Source organism: Limulus polyphemus, unplaced genomic scaffold (assembly GCF_000517525.1).
Source record: "Limulus polyphemus unplaced genomic scaffold, Limulus_polyphemus-2.1.2 Scaffold13908, whole genome shotgun sequence".
Taxonomy (NCBI): Eukaryota; Metazoa; Arthropoda; class Merostomata; order Xiphosura; family Limulidae; genus Limulus; species Limulus polyphemus.
Window position 1 is genome coordinate 1 of NW_013679518.1, and position 6,963 is coordinate 6,963.

A 6,963-nucleotide genomic window follows, 5' to 3' on the forward strand; every position below is an offset into this window, starting at 1 on the left:
ACGATAGATAGGCAACATGTGAAAAGAAAAAATAGACATGAAAAAAACATTGCTTTATATACCTTAACACTTAATAAAAAAATTTGATATTTTGTGTATGAAAACATTGTAATGTTTACTGATAATCTGCCAGATGTTGTTAACATTCACATACTAATTTAAAAGTTATAGCATGAAAACTATAACAAGCACAAAATGGTTACGAGGTCACTCCCAGGGACTGAACCCATGCTGAAAGAGTTAAATAGTTGCTCAGATTTTTGTAAGTTATTTGGTAGTAAGTGTTGTAATTTCTGTTACATTCATCCTTATATTGTGATTTATTTTGTAAGTTTTGAATACAATCAAGTTTTTCTCTTTGCACTGTTTTTTGTATTCAACATTCTTAGATCAACGATACTCAACTATGAATCTGTATTTTTACATTTTAACGATTTTGAACTTTTAAAATAACTTCATATTTTTTCAGGAATGGCTTGCAAAGGATGTCCAGTTTCTTCAGCTCAACACGATGGATATCTTCCAAACACCTTCTCAGGAGAAACTCAAGCAAGGAGTGTCTTTCATTAAAGGTTTTGAAAACACTGGAAATAGTGTGTATGTTCATTGTAAGGCTGGTAGAACTCGTAGTGCGACGTTGGTTGGTTGCTATCTGATGGAGGTAAGAAAATTATTTAATGCCCACAAGTTATCAAAATTTTTATGTAACTCTGACAAAAACGTTTTCTGTAATTTAATGTATTTCAGTTACACAGTTTCATCTGATTTTTTAGCCATAAGTCTCACTTAAAGTAATTGAAAATTTGGAAAATGCCTCTTTTCAATTTTAACTTACACTTTTGCTATAAAATTTACTGTATGACTGGAGTATTCTTGTGTGTGTTTAATTTGTTATACTAAGAATGATTAAGTATGTACAATTCTTTGTTTCTTTGACCATTATTGTAAAAGTTTTGATACATAATTATTTTTTATCACAAAGTCAGGTTTATTTGTATTTTGCTATGCCATTCATCGATTTTTGTTTATTTTTAAAGAAACATGGATGGAATGCCGAACAAGCAGTGGAATTTATTCGTACAAGACGTCACCATATTCTGTTGGGAAAAGTACAGTGGAAAGCATTACAATTATATCATTGGAAACACGTACAAAAATAACTCGTTTGTATCTAGATGTGTGGATTATTCCTCACCTCTGTGTTGAAACAGTTTTTGTGCAATATTAATATGTACAAATATAAGTGTTGATACTTATTTATAACCACCAGCTGCTTTTAACCAAAAGTAAGGTTCATCAGTATTTGAGTGTTCAGTAACCATGTAAGTTCAATTATTTAATTTTATTATTTACTATGAAATGGCTCAGGAATCAAAAACCAAAAAATTTTTACTTGTGCATGTATAGAAATATGAAGAGCAGTAAGTATTTTGAAAATTAAGTCTGGGAGAAGGGGAGAGAGGGGGGGTGATCCTTATTAACCAGTCAAACATCTTTTGAAATGTCTTAAGTCAAATATGGTTAAAGTTAGTGGATGGAAAGCTATCTAATATGGTTATAGTTAGTGGATGGAGAGATATCTAATATGGTTAAAGTTAGTGGATTGAAAGCTATCTAATATGGTTATAGTTAATGGATGCAAAGCTATCTAATATGGTTAAAGTTAGTGCATGGAAAGCTATATAATATGGTTAAAGTTAGTGGATGGAGAGATATCTAATATGGTTAAAGTTAGTGGATGGAAAGCTGTCTAATATGGTTAAAGTTAGTGGATGGAAAGCTATCTAATATGGTTAAAGTTAGTGGATGGAGAGATATCTAATATGGTTAAAGTTAGTGGATTGAAAGCTATCTAATATGGATAAAGTTAGTGGATTGAAAGCTATCTAATATGGTTAAAGTTAGTGGATGGAAAGCTATCTAATGTGGTTAAAGTTAGTGGGTTGAAAGCTATATAATATGGTTAAAGTTAGTGGATTGAAAGCTATATAATATGGTTAAAGTTAGTGGATTGAAAGCTATCTAATATGGTTAAAGTTAGTGGATGGAAAGCTATCTAATATGGATAAGTTATAAAGCTCATTAATATCTTTTGATATATTATCTATTCTTGTAAACAGTACTTTTAATTAATAAAAAATAAACTTCTATTTCTATACTATTTATCTGTGTCATTCATCCATACGTATGGAATATATTTCAATCTTAAATCCCTAAATGCTATCTTAAAATCAAAGCTTGGAATAAGTCTGAATTTGTGTTTGTTTTCTATATACACAACAAGGACAAAAAATCACAGAAGAGAAAATATCAGTACAAACTACAACGTGTGAATGCTGAACTGGACATTTGTAGGATAATTGATAGGTACGACGTATATACAGTAAGACTGTGACGTGTGAATGCTGAACTGGACGTGTACATTTGTAGGATATTTGATAGGTACGACGTATATACAGTAAGACTGGTGGTTGAATATTCATCTCCTACACATTCATCTAATTCTACTCATTAATTAGCAAGTAGTCCTGACACACAGTACAATTATTCTGTCAGACTTGGGTGATTGTATGGGCTACTGACCAAGACACTGGTACAGTATCACATTTACCCTATTTGTAAGTCTTGTGTATGGCATGAAAACAAAATGTGGATACCCAAGCCCATGATATTCTACAACCAAAATCTTTTGTTCACAGTTTACACTCGGTTGTGGGAAGGTAGTTAATTTTAATTGAATGGATTACAAAAATAAAGCAAATTACTGGGGTGATAAGTAAATCTTAAAGTTAGTATAATGGATCCATAACGGTCACTCATGTACGTAAGTAAATCTTAAAGTTAGTATAATGGATCCATAATGGTCACTCATGTACGTAAGTAAATCTTAAGTTAGTATAATGGATCCATAATGGTCACTCATGTACGTAAGTAAATCTTAAAGTTAGTATAATGGATCCATAATGGTCACTCGTGTACGTAAGTAAATCTTAAAGTTGGTATAATGGATCCATAATGGTCGCTCATGTACGTAAGTAAATCTTAAAGTTGGTATAATGGATCCATAATGGTCACTCATGTACGTAAGTAAATCTTAAAGTTAGTATAATGGTCACTCATGTACGAGTGTGGCTAACGTACGGATCTGAGGCTCTCATCCTGTTACCACTGCTCTGGATGAGTTATAAGAATGAAATACTAAAAGCCTTTGAAGAATTTAGTGTTGACAAGCTGATGTAACTGCATAATAACATAAACGACACATGACACATCCCAGAAGGCTTAGGGTAATCAGTTTTTTATCACCTTCACAAAGAAGACAAAAGCAATAGATTACCCTGATAAGCCACATTACTAAGTTATTATTTAGGATCATATTGAAAAGAAGAAGCACCCTAATAAGCCATGTGACCGATTTATTATTTAGGATCATATTGGAAAGAACAACTACCCTGATAAGCCACATGGCTGAGTTATTATTTAGAATCATATTGGAAAGAACAACTACCCTGATAAGCCACGTGGCTGAGTTATTATTTAGGATCATATTGAAAAGAAGAAGCACCCCGATAAGCCACGTGGCTGAGTTATTATTTAGAATCATACTGAAAAGAAGAAGCACCCCGATAAGCCACGTGGCTGAGTTATTATTTAGAATCATACTGAAAAGAAGCACCCCGATAAGCCACGTGGCTGAGTTATTATTTAGAATCATATTGAAAAGAAGAAGCACTCCGACAAGCCACATGACCGAGTTATTATTTAGAATCATATTGAAAAGAAGAAGCACCCCGATAAGCCACATGACCGAGTTATTATTTAGGATCATATTGGAAAGAATCAAATACAAAGTAGACAAAGAGGTTTGTGAGGAACAACTAAGTAGACAAAGAGGTTTGTGAGGAACAACTAAATAGACAAAGAGGTTTGTGAGGAACAACTTGAATTCAGACCAAACAGTGGAATGAGAGAAGAAATATTCAGCATGAAAATAATATCAGAAAAAACGTACATTGAATTCCAGAAAAATATTTATGTCTGTTTTATACAAAGTTTACCATTTAAAGCTAATAGAAGTCTTGAAGCCTTCGGTTTGAATGGCAAGGACATTAATTATTATCAACCTGTACTGTGAACAACTAGCACCTGACTGTGAGCAATAGTAACTCACTGAGACATGGATGTGTGATCTCTAACAGAGACTTAGAAAGAATCAAAAGACTAACCATAGGGGGCCATAAAAATAAGTTAAGATGTTCAAATGACACAGTGTTATTGTGCTGATAAGTAAGGATTGAATGTTTAAAAAATAGACAGTGGTTGTCAGCAAGAAAAAACAAAAAACCCGAAGCTGAAATAATAACAAATGGAGAGGAACTAGGACAAGTTAAAACTTTTATTTATCTTGGACAGTTAATCACAGAAGATAGAACATGTGTAGAAGAGATAAGAACAATAGCTGTCTATAAAAATAAATCAGCAAAGAATGAGACGAATGGAATGCTACATACAAACAACGCTATATGATGTAGACTTGGATAATTAATAAAAGTATAGAGAAAAAGCTGGAAGAATATCATTGACAGGCAGAAAAACAAACGTAGAGATTTTAAATAACTCTTAGACACCATAAAGCAAAAGAAAATGGATATACTTAGAACATGTCAAAAAAGAACAAGATAAAGAAATTTATGCTAGAAGGAAAGTGAACAAAAGAGATGATGAAGGAAACGGGAGGATAATATCAAACGGTGGATGAGTCTTAAGATCTCAGTACGCAGGAAGGACTCGAGACAGACAGTGTCGGTGGTCCATTGTAATCAATCTCTGTAGCAGTGACGACACAAAGTGAATGAATTATAAGAGTGACAGTCAAGTCCCACTCTATTCAGTTTGACAAGAGCAGTCCAAAGGTGGTGTTGACTAACTGCCTTCCCTCTAGTCTTATCACTTCAATGGTTAGGATGGCTAATACAGATAGCCTATATAGAATTCAACTACATAGCATCGATAACGAACCTAGTTTATTTTACATTCATTTAGTAGTACTACATAGCATTGATAACTAACCTAGTTTATTTTATATTCATTTAGTAGTACGATAACTAACCTAGTTTATTTTACATTCATTTAGTAGTACTACATAGCATTAATGCTATGTAGTACTACTAAATGAATATAAATTGAAATTGTATTCAGAATTTCAGATGAAATTCTTTGGTTTGTTTTCGGCTTTGTTATGTAGATGTTTTAAAATAGCATGAAAGTTAAGGAGATATGCGTACTTATTTTTTTATCCTTAGAAGTAGGAATTAGTTTTATATTTATGTGCAAGCGGTATCTACAGAATTCTTGTTTAGTTTGGTGGCTTATAGTAGTGCGTATGTTCAGTTGTTTTTATATCTTTGCATACTTCCAAATGATGGACAAATATGGATATCAAGTTTCTAGTTTTGACCCTTTGAAATTTGTAAGTCACTTTTTGCAAAACCAAAATTAAGTAAGTAATGTTGTTTTGATGAACTTTTCCAAAAGTCAGAAAATAAATTAGTTTTTTAATATTTGACTTGTTCAGTAGTTTCATTACAACCCCATGTAGAGTAGCATAACTTAATTTCTTCATAAGCAGAGTCCGTTTTATAAAAGAGTTACTAGTATTGTAGGGCGCTGCCGTATTTAAATAATTCGGACCAATTATATATGACTACAGCAGTGACGGCCCATAGTCTAGTATAGTACAATGGATTGTTTAACTGAATGTGTTGATGTGATAGTGCTGTGCTGTTGATATGTTCAAGCTTTACGTTTTCAGTACAGTCAAATCATTTCACTATTAAAACCGAATCTGTTTCAAGGTAATGCCAGTTTAACACGATGTTCTAGTGTAACCTTGTGTACTGTTAAAAAACATAGACAGTTAGGGAAGAAGGAAACTGTGTTTTAGCTTAAATGACAGGTTGAAATACCTTCATTTTCACAAGGTAAAATTTTATTATAATAGATTTTGTGCTGCATACACTGTTACATATTTAGATTTAGAATGAACTGATTATATATATACATACAGGGATTTGTCAAAAATAAATAAATGTTCCAGTGATGGTGGTAAGAAATGGTTTAATCTACTGGTTCTTTAGGCCTTGTTTTCTGTTATATTATCTACATCCATCTTCTTCCTGTGTTTAAATCCAACAACTACCTTTGGAGATCATTGTGATGGTACAACAGGACACAGACTTATTCAGTCATGGGTGGAATGAGTTAAGGAAGTTTAATGTTTCCGTAGTCACATAGTTTGCAATGTACGAATCCAAGCAAATATGTGACCTTTCAGAAACCTTCAGTGACAAAATAGTGACCTTGTCCTCAATGATGTCATCCTTGAAATATTCCAAGCAAATATGTGACCTTTCAGAAACCTTCAGTGACAAAATAGTGACCTTGTCCTCAATGATGTCATCCTTGAAATATTCCAAGCAAATATGTGACCTTTCAGAAACCTTCAGTGACAAAATAGTGACCTTGTCCTGAAAGATGTCATCCTTGAAATATTGGACAGGAGAATTCCACTCTCACTTGGAGCATGCTTGACCTGTAGTGATCATTGATGTCATCCTTGAAATATGGAAAAGAAAGTTGTGATTAGGCCCTCATTGAAGTCATCCTTAATGTTGAACAAATGAAAATTGCCACTGTTACAGTTGTAATTAGGTCCTTATTGAAGTCATCCTTGAAATGTTGAACAAATGAAAATTGCCACTGTTGTGATTAGGCCGTCGTTGAAGTCATCCTTAATGTTGAACAGATGAAAATTGCCACTGTCACAGTTGTGATTAGGCCCTAATTGAAGTCATTCTTGAGATGTTGAACAGATGAAAATTGCCACTGTCACAGTTGTGATTAGGCCCTCATTGAAGTCATCCTTGAAATGTTGAACAGATGAAAATTGCCACTGTCACAGTT

General features: G+C 33.0%; 2 long non-coding RNA genes across 2 annotated transcripts; one reads left to right on the forward strand and one right to left on the reverse strand.

Annotated features, from left to right (window-relative positions):
- The first annotated feature begins 438 nt into the window (after positions 1–438).
- LOC106477281 lies at positions 439–2,163 on the forward strand. Its single transcript, XR_002609404.1, has 2 exons — positions 439–661; positions 1,038–2,163. It is a non-coding gene; the product is annotated as an uncharacterized LOC106477281 (long non-coding RNA).
- A 2,869-nt stretch (positions 2,164–5,032) lies between these two features.
- LOC111084130 lies at positions 5,033–5,155 on the reverse strand. The gene is made up of 2 exons (XR_002609405.1): positions 5,111–5,155; positions 5,033–5,070 (listed from the first exon to the last, which is right to left on the reverse strand). It is a non-coding gene; the product is annotated as an uncharacterized LOC111084130 (long non-coding RNA).
- Positions 5,156–6,963: the final 1,808 nt, after the last annotated feature.